The following is a 16,631-nucleotide window of genomic DNA, read 5'->3' on the forward strand; positions in this document are numbered from 1 at the left end:
ATGTATTATTTAAGGACTTTGCTGCAATATTTAAGGACTCTGCTGCATTAGTTAAGGACTTTGCTGCATTATTTAAGGACTCTGCTGCATTATTTAACGACTTTACTGCATTATTTAAGGATTCTGCTGCATTATTTAAGGACTTTGTTGCATTATTTAAGGACTCTGCTGCATTAGTTAAGGACTATGCTGCATTATTTAATGACTTTGCTGAAGCATTTGAGGACTCTGCTGCATTATTAGAGGACTCTGCTGCATTATTTAAGGACTTGCTGCATTATTTAATGACTTTGTTGGATTTTTTAAGGACTCTGCTGCGTTATTTAAGGAATTTGCTGCTATATTAAAGGACTCTGCTTCAGTATTTAAGGACTCTGCTGCATTATTTAAGGACTTTGTTGCATTATTTAAGGACTCTGCTGCATTATTTAAGGACTTTGTTGCATTATTTAATGACTCTGCTGCATTATTTAAGGACTTTGCAGCAATATTTAAGGACTCTGCTTCAGTATTTAAGGACTCTGCTGCATTATTTAAGGACTTTGTTGCATTATTTAAGGACTCTGCTGCATTATTTAAGGACTTTGCTGCATTATTTAAGGACAATGCTACATTATTTAAGGACTCTGCTGAAGCATTTGAGGACTCTGCTGCATTATTTAAGCCCTTTGCTGCGGTATTTAAGGACTCTGTTGCATTATTTAAGGACTTTGTTGCATTATTTAAGGACTCTGCTGCATTAGTTAAGGACTTTGCTGCATTATTTAAGGACTCTGCTGCATTATTTAACGACGTTGTTGCATTATTTAAGAACTGTTCTGCATTATTTAAGGACTTTGCTGCATTATTTAAGGAATATGCTGCATTATTTAATGAATTTGCTGAAGCATTTGAGGACTCTGCTGCATTATTAGAGGACTCTGCTGCATTATTTAAGGACTTGCTGCATTATTTAATGACTTTGTTGGATTTTTTAAGGACTCTGCTGCATTATTTAAGGACATTGTTGCATTATTTAATGACTGCTGCATTATTTAAGGACTTTGCAGCAATATTTAAGGACTCTGCTTCAGTATTTAAGGACTCTGCTGCATTATTTAAGGACTTTGTTGCATTATTTAAGGACTCTGCTGCATTATTTAAGGACTTTGCTGCATTATTTAAGGACACTGCTGCATTATTTAAGGACTCTGCTGAAGCATTTGAGGACTCTGCTGCATTATTTAAGCACTTTGCGGCGGTATTTAAGGACTCTGTTGCATTATTTAAGGACTTTGTTGCATTATTTAAGGACTCTGCTGCATTAGTTAAGGAGTTTGCTGCATTATTTAAGGACTCTGCTGCATTATTTAACGACGTTGTTGCATTATTTAAGAACTGTGCTGCATTATTTAAGGACTTTGCTGCATTATTTAAGGATTATGCTGCATTATTTAATGACTTTGCTGAAGCATTTGAGGACTCTGCTGCATTATTAGAGGACTCTGCTGCATTATTTAAGGACTTGCTGCATTATTTAATGACTTTGTTGGATTTCTTAAGGAATCTGCTGCATTATTTAAGGACTTTGTTGCATTATCTAAGGACTCTGCTGCATTATTGAAGGACTTTGCTGCATTATTTAAGGACTCTGCTGCATTATTTAAGGACTTTGCTGCAATGTTTAAGGACTCTGCTTCAGTATTTAAGGACTCTGCTTAAGCATTTGAGGACTCTGCTGCATTATTTAATGACTTTGCTGAAGCATTTGAGGACTCTGCTGCATTATTAGAGGACTCTGCTGCATTATTTAATGACTTTGTTGGATTTTTTAAGGACTCTGCTGCATTATTTAAGGAATTTGCTGCTATATTAAAGGACTCTGCTTCAGTATTTAAGGACTCTGCTGCGGTATTTAAGGACTCTGCTGCATTATTTAAGGACTCTGCTGCATTATTTAAGGACTTTGCTGCATTATTTAAGGAATTTGTTGCATTATTTAAGGACTCTGCTGCATTATTTAAGGACTTTGCTGCAATATTTAAGGACTCTGCTTCAGTATTTAAGGACTCTGCTGAATTATTTAAGGACGTTGTTGCATTATTTAAGGACTCTGCTGCATTATTTAAGGACTTTACTGCATTATTTAAGGACTCTGCTGCATTATTTAAGGACTTTGTTGCATTATTTAGGACTCTGCTGCATTAGTTAAGGACTTTGCTGCATTATTTAAGGACTCTGCTAAATTATTTAACGACGTTGTTGCATTATTTAAGAACTGTGCTGCATTATTTAAGGACTTTGCTCCATTATTTAAGGACTATGCTGCATTATTTAATGACTTTGCTGAAGCATTTGAGGTCTCTGCTGCATTATTAGAGGACTCTGCTGCATTATTTAAGGACTTGCTGCATTATTTAATGACTTTGTTGGATTTTTTAAGGACTCTGCTGCATTATTTAAGGAATTTGCTGCTATATTAAAGGACTCTGCTTCAGTATTTATGGACTCTGCTGCGGTATTTAAGGACTCTGCTGCATTATTTAAGGACTCTGCTGCATTATTTAAGGACTTTGCTGCATTATTTAAGGAATCTGCTGCATTATTTAAGGACTTTGTTGCATTATCTAAGGACTCTGCTGCATTATTGAAGGACTTTGCTGCAATATTTAAGGACTCTGCTTCTATATTTAAGGACTCTGCTGCATTATTTAAGGACTTTGTTGCATTATTTAAGGACTCTGCTGCATTATTTAAGGACTTTGCTGCATTATTTATGGACTCTGCTGCATTATTTAAGGACTTTGCTGCAATATTTAAGGACTCTGCTTCAGTATTTAAGGACTCTGCTGCATTATTTAAGGACTTTGTTGCATTATTTAAGGACTCTGCTGCATTATTTAAGGACTTTGCTGCATTATTTAAGGACTCTGCTGCATTATTTAAGGACTCTGCTGAAGCATTTGAGGACTCTGCTGCATTATTTAATCACTTTGCTGCGGTATTTAAGGACTCTGTTGCATTATTTAAGGACTTTGTTGCATTATTTAAGGACTCTGCTGCATTAGTTAAGGACTTTGCTGCATTATTTAAGGACTCTGCTGCATTATTTAACGACGTTGTTGCATTATTTAAGAACTGTGCTGCATAATTTAAGGACTTTGCTGCATTATTTAAGGACTATGCTGCATTATTTAAGGACGTTGTTGCATTATTTAAGGACTCTGCTGCATTATTTAAGGACTTTACTGCATTATTTAAGGACTCTGCTGCATTATTTAAGGACTTTGTTGCATTATTTAAGGACTCTGCTGCATTAGTTAAGGACTTTGCTGCATTATTTAAGGACTCTGCTGCATTATTTAACGACGTTGTTGCATTATTTAAGAACTGTGCTGCATTATTTAAGGACTTTGCTCCATTATTTAAGGACTATGCTGCATTATTTAATGACTTTGCTGAAGCATTTGAGGTCTCTGCTGCATTATTAGAGGACTCTGCTGCATTATTTAAGGACTTGCTGCATTATTTAATGACTTTGTTGGATTTTTTAAGGACTCTGCTGCATTATTTAAGGAATTTGCTGCTATATTAAAGGACTCTGCTTCAGTATTTATGGACTCTGCTGCGGTATTTAAGGACTCTGCTGCATTATTTAAGGACTCTGCTGCATTATTTAAGGACTTTGCTGCATTATTTAAGGAATCTGCTGCATTATTTAAGGACTTTGTTGCATTATCTAAGGACTCTGCTGCATTATTGAAGGACTTTGCTGCAATATTTAAGGACTCTGCTTCTATATTTAAGGACTCTGCTGCATTATTTAAGGACTTTGTTGCATTATTTAAGGACTCTGCTGCATTATTTAAGGACTTTGCTGCATTATTTATGGACTCTGCTGCATTATTTAAGGACTTTGCTGCAATATTTAAGGACTCTGCTTCAGTATTTAAGGACTCTGCTGCATTATTTAAGGACTTTGTTGCATTATTTAAGGACTCTGCTGCATTATTTAAGGACTTTGCTGCATTATTTAAGGACTCTGCTGCATTATTTAAGGACTCTGCTGAAGCATTTGAGGACTCTGCTGCATTATTTAAGCACTTTGCTGCGGTATTTAAGGACTCTGTTGCATTATTTAAGGACTCTGCTGCATTATTTAAGGACTTTGTTGCATTATTTAAGGACTCTGCTGCATTATTTAAGGACTTTGCTGCATTATTTAAGGACTTTGTTGCATTATTTAAGTACTCTGCTGCATTATTTAAGGACTTTGTTGCATTATTTAAGGACTCTGCTGCATTATTTAAGGACTTTGTTGCATTATTTAATGACTCTGCTGCATTATTTAAGGACTTTGCAGCAATATTTAAGGACTCTGCTTCAGTATTTAAGGACTCTGCTGCATTATTTAAGGACTTTGTTGCATTATTTAAGGACTCTGCTGCATTATTTAAGGACTTTGCTGCATTATTTAAGGACAATGCTACATTATTTAAGGACTCTGCTGAAGCATTTGAGGACTCTGCTGCATTATTTAAGCCCTTTGCTGCGGTATTTAAGGACTCTGTTGCATTATTTAAGGACTTTGTTGCATTATTTAAGGACTCTTCTGCATTAGTTAAGGACTTTGCTGCATTATTTAAGGACTCTGCTGCATTATTTAACGACGTTGTTGCATTATTTAAGAACTGTTCTGCATTATTTAAGGACTTGCTGCATTATTTAATGACTTTGTTGGATTTTTTAAGGACTCTGCTGCATTATTTAAGGACATTGTTGCATTATTTAATGACTGCTGCATTATTTAAGGACTTTGCAGCAATATTTAAGGACTCTGCTTCAGTATTTAAGGACTCTGCTGCATTATTTAAGGACTTTGTTGCATTATTTAAGGACTCTGCTGCATTATTTAAGGACTTTGCTGCATTATTTAAGGACACTGCTGCATTATTTAAGGACTCTGCTGAAGCATTTGAGGACTCTGCTGCATTATTTAAGCACTTTGCGGCGGTATTTAAGGACTCTGTTGCATTATTTAAGGACTTTGTTGCATTATTTAAGGACTCTGCTGCATTAGTTAAGGAGTTTGCTGCATTATTTAAGGACTCTGCTGCATTATTTAACGACGTTGTTGCATTATTTAAGAACTGTGCTGCATTATTTAAGGACTTTGCTGCATTATTTAAGGATTATGCTGCATTATTTAATGACTTTGCTGAAGCATTTGAGGACTCTGCTGCATTATTAGAGGAATCTGCTGCATTATTTAAGGACTTGCTGCATTATTTAATGACTTTGTTGGATTTCTTAAGGACTCTGCTGCATTATTTAAGGAATTTGCTGCTATATTAAAGGACTCTGCTTCAGTATTTAAGGACTCTGCTGCGGTATTTAAGGACCCTGCTGCATTATTTTAGGACTCTGCTGCATTATTTAAGGACTTTGCTGCATTATTTAAGGAATCTGCTGCATTATTTAAGGACTTTGTTGCATTATCTAAGGACTCTGCTGCATTATTGAAGGACTTTGCTGCATTATTTAAGGACTCTGCTGCATTATTTAAGGACTTTGCTGCAATGTTTAAGGACTCTGCTTCAGTATTTAAGGACTCTGCTTAAGCATTTGAGGACTCTGCTGCATTATTTAATGACTTTGCTGAAGCATTTGAGGACTCTGCTGCATTATTAGAGGACTCTGCTGCATTATTTAATGACTTTGTTGGATTTTTTAAGGACTCTGCTGCATTATTTAAGGAATTTGCTGCTATATTAAAGGACTCTGCTTCAGTATTTAAGGACTGTGCTGCGGTATTTAAGGACTCTGCTGCATTATTTAAGGACTCTGCTGCATTATTTAAGGACTTTGCTGCATTATTTAAGGAATTTGTTGCATTATTTAAGGACTCTGCTGCATTATTTAAGGACTTTGCTGCAATATTTAAGGACTCTGCTTCAGTATTTAAGGACTCTGCTGCATTATTTAAGGACGTTGTTGCATTATTTAAGGACTCTGCTGCATTATTTAAGGACTTTACTGCATTATTTAAGGACTCTGCTGCATTATTTAAGGACTTTGTTGCATTATTTAAGGACTCTGCTGCATTAGTTAAGGACTTGGCTGCATTATTTAAGGACTCTGCTGCATTATTTAACGACGTTGTTGCATTATTTAAGAACTGTGCTGCATTATTTAAGGACTTTGCTCCATTATTTAAGGACTATGCTGCATTATTTAATGACTTTGCTGAAGCATTTGAGGTCTCTGCTGCATTATTAGAGGACTCTGCTGCATTATTTAAGGACTTGCTGCATTATTTAATGACTTTGTTGGATTTTTTAAGGACTCTGCTGCATTATTTAAGGAATTTGCTGCTATATTAAAGGACTCTGCTTCAGTATTTATGGACTCTGCTGCGGTATTTAAGGACTCTGCTGCATTATTTAAGGACTCTGCTGCATTATTTAAGGACTTTGCTGCATTATTTAAGGAATCTGCTGCATTATTTAAGGACTTTGTTGCATTATCTAAGGACTCTGCTGCATTATTGAAGGACTTTGCTGCAATATTTAAGGACTCTGCTTCTATATTTAAGGACTCTGCTGCATTATTTAAGGACTTTGTTGCATTATTTAAGGACTCTGCTGCATTATTTAAGGACTTTGCTGCATTATTTATGGACTCTGCTGCATTATTTAAGGACTTTGCTGCAATATTTAAGGACTCTGCTTCAGTATTTAAGGACTCTGCTGCATTATTTAAGGACTTTGTTGCATTATTTAAGGACTCTGCTGCATTATTTAAGGACTTTGCTGCATTATTTAAGGACTCTGCTGCATTATTTAAGGACTCTGCTGAAGCATTTGAGGACTCTGCTGCATTATTTAATCACTTTGCTGCGGTATTTAAGGACTCTGTTGCATTATTTAAGGACTTTGTTGCATTATTTAAGGACTCTGCTGCATTAGTTAAGGACTTTGCTGCATTATTTAAGGACTCTGCTGCATTATTTAACGACGTTGTTGCATTATTTAAGAACTGTGCTGCATTATTTAAGGACTTTGCTGCATTATTTAAGGACTATGCTGCATTATTTAATGACTTTGCTGAAGCATTTGAGGACTCTGCTGCATTATTAGAGGACTCTGCTGCATTATTTAATGACTTTGTTGGATTTTTTTAAGGACTCTGCTGCATTATTTAAAGAATTTGCTGCTATATTAAAGGACTCTGCTTCAGTATTTAAGGACTCTGCTGCGGTATTTAAGGACTCTGCTGCATTATTTAAGGACTCTGCTGCATTATTTAAGGACTTTTCTGCATTATTTAAGGACTCTGCTGCATTATTTAAGGACTTTGTTGCATTATTTAAGGACTCTAATGTATTATTTAAGGACTTTGCTGCAATATTTAAGGACTCTGCTGCATTAGTTAAGGACTTTGCTGCATTATTTAAGGACTCTGCTGCATTATTTAACGACTTTACTGCATTATTTAAGGATTCTGCTGCATTATTTAAGGACTTTGTTGCATTATTTAAGGACTCTGCTGCATTAGTTAAGGACTATGCTGCATTATTTAATGACTTTGCTGAAGCATTTGAGGACTCTGCTGCATTATTAGAGGACTCTGCTGCATTATTTAAGGACTTGCTGCATTATTTAATGACTTTGTTGGATTTTTTAAGGACTCTGCTGCGTTATTTAAGGAATTTGCTGCTATATTAAAGGACTCTGCTTCAGTATTTAAGGACTCTGCTGCATTATTTAAGGACTTTGTTGCATTATTTAAGGACTCTGCTGCATTATTTAAGGACTTTGTTGCATTATTTAATGACTCTGCTGCATTATTTAAGGACTTTGCAGCAATATTTAAGGACTCTGCTTCAGTATTTAAGGACTCTGCTGCATTATTTAAGGACTTTGTTGCATTATTTAAGGACTCTGCTGCATTATTTAAGGACTTTGCTGCATTATTTAAGGACAATGCTACATTATTTAAGGACTCTGCTGAAGCATTTGAGGACTCTGCTGCATTATTTAAGCCCTTTGCTGCGGTATTTAAGGACTCTGTTGCATTATTTAAGGACTTTGTTGCATTATTTAAGGACTCTGCTGCATTAGTTAAGGACTTTGCTGCATTATTTAAGGACTCTGCTGCATTATTTAACGACGTTGTTGCATTATTTAAGAACTGTTCTGCATTATTTAAGGACTTTGCTGCATTATTTAAGGAATATGCTGCATTATTTAATGAATTTGCTGAAGCATTTGAGGACTCTGCTGCATTATTAGAGGACTCTGCTGCATTATTTAAGGACTTGCTGCATTATTTAATGACTTTGTTGGATTTTTTAAGGACTCTGCTGCATTATTTAAGGACATTGTTGCATTATTTAATGACTGCTGCATTATTTAAGGACTTTGCAGCAATATTTAAGGACTCTGCTTCAGTATTTAAGGACTCTGCTGCATTATTTAAGGACTTTGTTGCATTATTTAAGGACTCTGCTGCATTATTTAAGGACTTTGCTGCATTATTTAAGGACACTGCTGCATTATTTAAGGACTCTGCTGAAGCATTTGAGGACTCTGCTGCATTATTTAAGCACTTTGCGGCGGTATTTAAGGACTCTGTTGCATTATTTAAGGACTTTGTTGCATTATTTAAGGACTCTGCTGCATTAGTTAAGGAGTTTGCTGCATTATTTAAGGACTCTGCTGCATTATTTAACGACGTTGTTGCATTATTTAAGAACTGTGCTGCATTATTTAAGGACTTTGCTGCATTATTTAAGGATTATGCTGCATTATTTAATGACTTTGCTGAAGCATTTGAGGACTCTGCTGCATTATTAGAGGACTCTGCTGCATTATTTAAGGACTTGCTGCATTATTTAATGACTTTGTTGGATTTCTTAAGGAATCTGCTGCATTATTTAAGGACTTTGTTGCATTATCTAAGGACTCTGCTGCATTATTGAAGGACTTTGCTGCATTATTTAAGGACTCTGCTGCATTATTTAAGGACTTTGCTGCAATGTTTAAGGACTCTGCTTCAGTATTTAAGGACTCTGCTTAAGCATTTGAGGACTCTGCTGCATTATTTAATGACTTTGCTGAAGCATTTGAGGACTCTGCTGCATTATTAGAGGACTCTGCTGCATTATTTAATGACTTTGTTGGATTTTTTAAGGACTCTGCTGCATTATTTAAGGAATTTGCTGCTATATTAAAGGACTCTGCTTCAGTATTTAAGGACTCTGCTGCGGTATTTAAGGACTCTGCTGCATTATTTAAGGACTCTGCTGCATTATTTAAGGACTTTGCTGCATTATTTAAGGAATTTGTTGCATTATTTAAGGACTCTGCTGCATTATTTAAGGACTTTGCTGCAATATTTAAGGACTCTGCTTCAGTATTTAAGGACTCTGCTGAATTATTTAAGGACGTTGTTGCATTATTTAAGGACTCTGCTGCATTATTTAAGGACTTTACTGCATTATTTAAGGACTCTGCTGCATTATTTAAGGACTTTGTTGCATTATTTAGGACTCTGCTGCATTAGTTAAGGACTTTGCTGCATTATTTAAGGACTCTGCTAAATTATTTAACGACGTTGTTGCATTATTTAAGAACTGTGCTGCATTATTTAAGGACTTTGCTCCATTATTTAAGGACTATGCTGCATTATTTAATGACTTTGCTGAAGCATTTGAGGTCTCTGCTGCATTATTAGAGGACTCTGCTGCATTATTTAAGGACTTGCTGCATTATTTAATGACTTTGTTGGATTTTTTAAGGACTCTGCTGCATTATTTAAGGAATTTGCTGCTATATTAAAGGACTCTGCTTCAGTATTTATGGACTCTGCTGCGGTATTTAAGGACTCTGCTGCATTATTTAAGGACTCTGCTGCATTATTTAAGGACTTTGCTGCATTATTTAAGGAATCTGCTGCATTATTTAAGGACTTTGTTGCATTATCTAAGGACTCTGCTGCATTATTGAAGGACTTTGCTGCAATATTTAAGGACTCTGCTTCTATATTTAAGGACTCTGCTGCATTATTTAAGGACTTTGTTGCATTATTTAAGGACTCTGCTGCATTATTTAAGGACTTTGCTGCATTATTTATGGACTCTGCTGCATTATTTAAGGACTTTGCTGCAATATTTAAGGACTCTGCTTCAGTATTTAAGGACTCTGCTGCATTATTTAAGGACTTTGTTGCATTATTTAAGGACTCTGCTGCATTATTTAAGGACTTTGCTGCATTATTTAAGGACTCTGCTGCATTATTTAAGGACTCTGCTGAAGCATTTGAGGACTCTGCTGCATTATTTAATCACTTTGCTGCGGTATTTAAGGACTCTGTTGCATTATTTAAGGACTTTGTTGCATTATTTAAGGACTCTGCTGCATTAGTTAAGGACTTTGCTGCATTATTTAAGGACTCTGCTGCATTATTTAACGACGTTGTTGCATTATTTAAGAACTGTGCTGCATAATTTAAGGACTTTGCTGCATTATTTAAGGACTATGCTGCATTATTTAAGGACGTTGTTGCATTATTTAAGGACTCTGCTGCATTATTTAAGGACTTTACTGCATTATTTAAGGACTCTGCTGCATTATTTAAGGACTTTGTTGCATTATTTAAGGACTCTGCTGCATTAGTTAAGGACTTTGCTGCATTATTTAAGGACTCTGCTGCATTATTTAACGACGTTGTTGCATTATTTAAGAACTGTGCTGCATTATTTAAGGACTTTGCTCCATTATTTAAGGACTATGCTGCATTATTTAATGACTTTGCTGAAGCATTTGAGGTCTCTGCTGCATTATTAGAGGACTCTGCTGCATTATTTAAGGACTTGCTGCATTATTTAATGACTTTGTTGGATTTTTTAAGGACTCTGCTGCATTATTTAAGGAATTTGCTGCTATATTAAAGGACTCTGCTTCAGTATTTATGGACTCTGCTGCGGTATTTAAGGACTCTGCTGCATTATTTAAGGACTCTGCTGCATTATTTAAGGACTTTGCTGCATTATTTAAGGAATCTGCTGCATTATTTAAGGACTTTGTTGCATTATCTAAGGACTCTGCTGCATTATTGAAGGACTTTGCTGCAATATTTAAGGACTCTGCTTCTATATTTAAGGACTCTGCTGCATTATTTAAGGACTTTGTTGCATTATTTAAGGACTCTGCTGCATTATTTAAGGACTTTGCTGCATTATTTATGGACTCTGCTGCATTATTTAAGGACTTTGCTGCAATATTTAAGGACTCTGCTTCAGTATTTAAGGACTCTGCTGCATTATTTAAGGACTTTGTTGCATTATTTAAGGACTCTGCTGCATTATTTAAGGACTTTGCTGCATTATTTAAGGACTCTGCTGCATTATTTAAGGACTCTGCTGAAGCATTTGAGGACTCTGCTGCATTATTTAATCACTTTGCTGCGGTATTTAAGGACTCTGTTGCATTATTTAAGGACTTTGTTGCATTATTTAAGGACTCTGCTGCATTAGTTAAGGACTTTGCTGCATTATTTAAGGACTCTGCTGCATTATTTAACGACGTTGTTGCATTATTTAAGAACTGTGCTGCATTATTTAAGGACTTTGCTGCATTATTTAAGGACTATGCTGCATTATTTAATGACTTTGCTGAAGCATTTGAGGACTCTGCTGCATTATTAGAGGACTCTGCTGCATTATTTAATGACTTTGTTGGATTTTTTTAAGGACTCTGCTGCATTATTTAAAGAATTTGCTGCTATATTAAAGGACTCTGCTTCAGTATTTAAGGACTCTGCTGCGGTATTTAAGGACTCTGCTGCATTATTTAAGGACTCTGCTGCATTATTTAAGCACTTTTCTGCATTATTTAAGGATTCTGCTGCATTATTTAAGGACTTTGTTGCATTATTTAAGGACTCTAATGCATTATTTAAGGACTTTGCTGCAATATTTAAGGACTCTGCTGCATTAGTTAAGGACTTTGCTGCATTATTTAAGGACTCTGCTGCATTATTTAACGACTTTACTGCATTATTTAAGGATTCTGCTGCATTATTTAAGGACTTTGTTGCATTATTTAAGGACTCTGCTGCATTAGTTAAGGACTATGCTGCATTATTTAATGACTTTGCTGAAGCATTTGAGGACTCTGCTGCATTATTAGAGGACTCTGCTGCATTATTTAAGGACTTGCTGCATTATTTAATGACTTTGTTGGATTTTTTAAGGACTCTGCTGCGTTATTTAAGGAATTTGCTGCTATATTAAAGGACTCTGCTTCAGTATTTAAGGACTCTGCTGCATTATTTAAGGACTTTGCTGCAATATTTAAGGACTCTGCTTCAGTATTTAAGGACTCTGCTGCATTATTTAAGGACTTTGCTGCATTATTTAAGGACTTTGTTGCATTATTTAAGTACTCTGCTGCATTATCTAAGGACTTTGTTGCATTATTTAAGGACTCTGCTGCATTATTTAAGGACTTTGTTGCATTATTTAATGACTCTGCTGCATTATTTAAGGACTTTGCAGCAATATTTAAGGACTCTGCTTCAGTATTTAAGGACTCTGCTGCATTATTTAAGGACTTTGTTGCATTATTTAAGGACTCTGCTGCATTATTTAAGGACTTTGCTGCATTATTTAAGGACAATGCTGCATTATTTAAGGACTCTGCTGAAGCATTTGAGGACTCTGCTGCATTATTTAAGCCCTTTGCTGCGGTATTTAAGGATTCTGTTGCATTATTTAAGGACTTTGTTGCATTATTTAAGGACTCTGCTGCATTAGTTAAGGACTTTGCTGCATTATTTAAGGACTCTGCTGCATTATTTAACGACGTTGTTGCATTATTTAAGAACTGTTCTGCATTATTTAAGGACTTTTCTGCATTATTTAAGGAATATGCTGCATTATTTAATGAATTTGCTGAAGCATTTGAGGACTCTGCTGCATTATTAGAGGACTCTGCTGCATTATTTAAGGACTTGCTGCATTATTTAATGACTTTGTTGGATTTTTTTATGGACTCTGCTGCATTATTTAAGGAATTTGCTGCTATATTAAAGGACTCTGCTTCAGTATTTAAGGACTCTGCTGCGGTATTTAAGGACTCTGCTGCATTATTTAAGGACTCTGCTGCATTATTTAAGGACTTTGCTGCATTATTTAAGGAATCTGCTGCATTATTTAAGGACTTTGTTGCATTATCTAAGGACTCTGCTGCATTATTGAAGGACTTTGCTGCAATATTTAAGGACTCTGCTTCAGTATTTAAGGACTCTGCTGCATTATTTAAGGACTTTGTTGCATTATTTAAGGACTCTGCTGCATTAGATAAGGACTTTGCTGCATTATTTAAGGACTCTGCTGCATTATTTAAGGACTTTGCTGCAATATTTAAGGACTCTGCTTCAGTATTTAAGGACTCTGCTGCATTATTTAAGGACTTTGTTGCATTATTTAAGGACTCTGCTGCATTATTTAAGGACTTTGCTGCATTATTTAAGGACTTTGTTGCATTATTTAAGGACTCTGCTGAAGCATTTGAGGACTCTGCTGCATTATTTAAGCACTTTGCTGCGGTATTTAAGGACTCTGTTGCATTATTTAAGGACTCTGCTGCATTATTTAAGGACTTTGCTGCATTATTTAAGGACTCTGCTGCATTATTTAAGGACTCTGCTGAAGCATTTGAGGACTCTGCTGCATTATTTAAGCACTTTGCTGCGGTATTTAAGGACTCTGTTGCATTATTTAAGGACTCTGCTGCATTATTTAAGGACTTTGTTGCATTATTTAAGGACTCTGCTGCATTATTTAAGGACTTTGCTGCATTATTTAAGGACTTTGTTGCATTATTTAAGTACTCTGCTGCATTATTTAAGGACTTTGTTGCATTATTTAAGGACTCTGCTGCATTATTTAAGGACTTTGTTGCATTATTTAATGACTCTGCTGCATTATTTAAGGACTTTGCAGCAATATTTAAGGACTCTGCTTCAGTATTTAAGGACTCTGCTGCATTATTTAAGGACTTTGTTGCATTATTTAAGGACTCTGCTGCATTATTTAAGGACTTTGCTGCATTATTTAAGGACAATGCTACATTATTTAAGGACTCTGCTGAAGCATTTGAGGACTCTGCTGCATTATTTAAGCCCTTTGCTGCGGTATTTAAGGACTCTGTTGCATTATTTAAGGACTTTGTTGCATTATTTAAGGACTCTGCTGCATTAGTTAAGGACTTTGCTGCATTATTTAAGGACTCTGCTGCATTATTTAACGACGTTGTTGCATTATTTAAGAACTGTTCTGCATTATTTAAGGACTTTGCTGCATTATTTAAGGAATATGCTGCATTATTTAATGAATTTGCTGAAGCATTTGAGGACTCTGCTGCATTATTAGAGGACTCTGCTGCATTATTTAAGGACTTGCTGCATTATTTAATGACTTTGTTGGATTTTTTAAGGACTCTGCTGCATTATTTAAGGACATTGTTGCATTATTTAATGACTGCTGCATTATTTAAGGACTTTGCAGCAATATTTAAGGACTCTGCTTCAGTATTTAAGGACTCTGCTGCATTATTTAAGGACTTTGTTGCATTATTTAAGGACTCTGCTGCATTATTTAAGGACTTTGCTGCATTATTTAAGGACACTGCTGCATTATTTAAGGACTCTGCTGAAGCATTTGAGGACTCTGCTGCATTATTTAAGCACTTTTCGGCGGTATTTAAGGACTCTGTTGCATTATTTAAGGACTTTGTTGCATTATTTAAGGACTCTGCTGCATTAGTTAAGGAGTTTGCTGCATTATTTAAGGACTCTGCTGCATTATTTAACGACGTTGTTGCATTATTTAAGAACTGTGCTGCATTATTTAAGGACTTTGCTGCATTATTTAAGGATTATGCTGCATTATTTAATGACTTTGCTGAAGCATTTGAGGACTCTGCTGCATTATTAGAGGACTCTGCTGCATTATTTAAGGACTTGCTGCATTATTTAATGACTTTGTTGGATTTCTTAAGGACTCTGCTGCATTATTTAAGGAATTTGCTGCTATATTAAAGGACACTGCTTCAGTATTTAAGGACTCTGCTGCGGTATTTAAGGACCCTGCTGCATTATTTTAGGACTCTGCTGCATTATTTAAGGACTTTGCTGCATTATTTAAGGAATCTGCTGCATTATTTAAGGACTTTGTTGCATTATCTAAGGACTCTGCTGCATTATTGAAGGACTTTGCTGCATTATTTAAGGACTCTGCTGCATTATTTAAGGACTTTGCTGCAATGTTTAAGGACTCTGCTTCAGTATTTAAGGACTCTGCTTAAGCATTTGAGGACTCTGCTGCATTATTTAATGACTTTGCTGAAGCATTTGAGGACTCTGCTGCATTATTAGAGGACTCTGCTGCATTATTTAATGACTTTGTTGGATTTTTTAAGGACTCTGCTGCATTATTTAAGGAATTTGCTGCTATATTAAAGGACTCTGCTTCAGTATTTAAGGACTCTGCTGCGGTATTTAAGGACTCTGCTGCATTATTTAAGGACTCTGCTGCATTATTTAAGGACTTTGCTGCATTATTTAAGGAATTTGTTGCATTATTTAAGGACTCTGCTGCATTATTTAAGGACTTTGCTGCAATATTTAAGGACTCTGCTTCAGTATTTAAGGACTCTGCTGCATTATTTAAGGACGTTGTTGCATTATTTAAGGACTCTGCTGCATTATTTAAGGACTTTACTGCATTATTTAAGGACTCTGCTGCATTATTTAAGGACTTTGTTGCATTATTTAAGGACTCTGCTGCATTAGTTAAGGACTTTGCTGCATTATTTAAGGACTCTGCTGCATTATTTAACGACGTTGTTGCATTATTTAAGAACTGTGCTGCATTATTTAAGGACTTTGCTCCATTATTTAAGGACTATGCTGCATTATTTAATGACTTTGCTGAAGCATTTGAGGACTCTGCTGCATTATTAGAGGACTCTGCTGCATTATTTAAGGACTTGCTGCATTATTTAATGACTTTGTTGGATTTTTTAAGGACTCTGCTGCATTATTTAAGGAATTTGCTGCTATATTAAAGGACTCTGCTTCAGTATTTATGGACTCTGCTGCGGTATTTAAGGACTCTGCTGCATTATTTAAGGACTCTGCTGCATTATTTAAGGACTTTGCTGCATTATTTAAGGAATCTGCTGCATTATTTAAGGACTTTGTTGCATTATCTAAGGACTCTGCTGCATTATTGAAGGACTTTGCTGCAATATTTAAGGACTCTGCTTCTATATTTAAGGACTCTGCTGCATTATTTAAGGACTTTGTTGCATTATTTAAGGACTCTGCTGCATTATTTAAGGACTTTGCTGCATTATTTATGGACTCTGCTGCATTATTTAAGGACTTTGCTGCAATATTTAAGGACTCTGCTTCAGTATTTAAGGACTCTGCTGCATTATTTAAGGACTTTGTTGCATTATTTAAGGACTCTGCTGCATTATTTAAGGACTTTGCTGCATTATTTAAGGACTCTGCTGCATTATTTAAGGACTCTGCTGAAGCATTTGAGGACTCTGCTGCAATATTTAATCACTTTGCTG

This window comes from Phyllobates terribilis, unplaced genomic scaffold, assembly GCF_046119375.1.
Source record: "Phyllobates terribilis strain yellow unplaced genomic scaffold, ASM4611937v1 Scaffold_80__1_contigs__length_6766528, whole genome shotgun sequence".
In the NCBI taxonomy this organism is placed as follows: domain Eukaryota; kingdom Metazoa; phylum Chordata; class Amphibia; order Anura; family Dendrobatidae; genus Phyllobates; species Phyllobates terribilis.